Raw genomic sequence first — 560 nt, forward strand, 5'->3', positions numbered from 1 at the left:
GTGAAGGGGGACCGTCTTCGCGGTGACCAATCAGAGAACGGGATTTTGTGACGCTCCTCCCAGCGCTTAACATGCAGTGAGCACTTTGAGCCAAACTCAGGTTTTCAAGATTGTAAATTAGTCAGTGCGTGCCAAATCCACGAGTCTTATCTTGACATTGCCGTAGCTGCTATTTTAGCTGTTAATAGTAAGCAAGATCTCCATTATTTTGCAAGGAAATAACCAAAATCAGTCATCGGGGTCTTTAGTTATAAGATATTAGGTCTGCAACCTTTACAATCAAAAACCTATGAAAGCCTACAAACAAAACAAAACAGGGGATGGAGCAACTTATTGTTGAGTTTTACATAAATGCTTCATATGAAAACAACATTGTTTCAGTTAATTAACATTTAAAGGTAATGTCTTAGCACAGCTCTCCTGACGTTTAATATCTGAACCAAGCTGAGTCTGGCCTTTATATCACTGGCACATCTTGAGTTTATACACACACACACACACACACACACACACACACACACACACACACACACACACACACACACACACACACACACATA

Source organism: Nematolebias whitei, chromosome 8 (assembly GCF_014905685.2).
Source record: "Nematolebias whitei isolate Nwh7 chromosome 8, NemWhi1, whole genome shotgun sequence".
Lineage (NCBI taxonomy): Eukaryota > Metazoa > Chordata > Actinopteri > Cyprinodontiformes > Rivulidae > Nematolebias > Nematolebias whitei.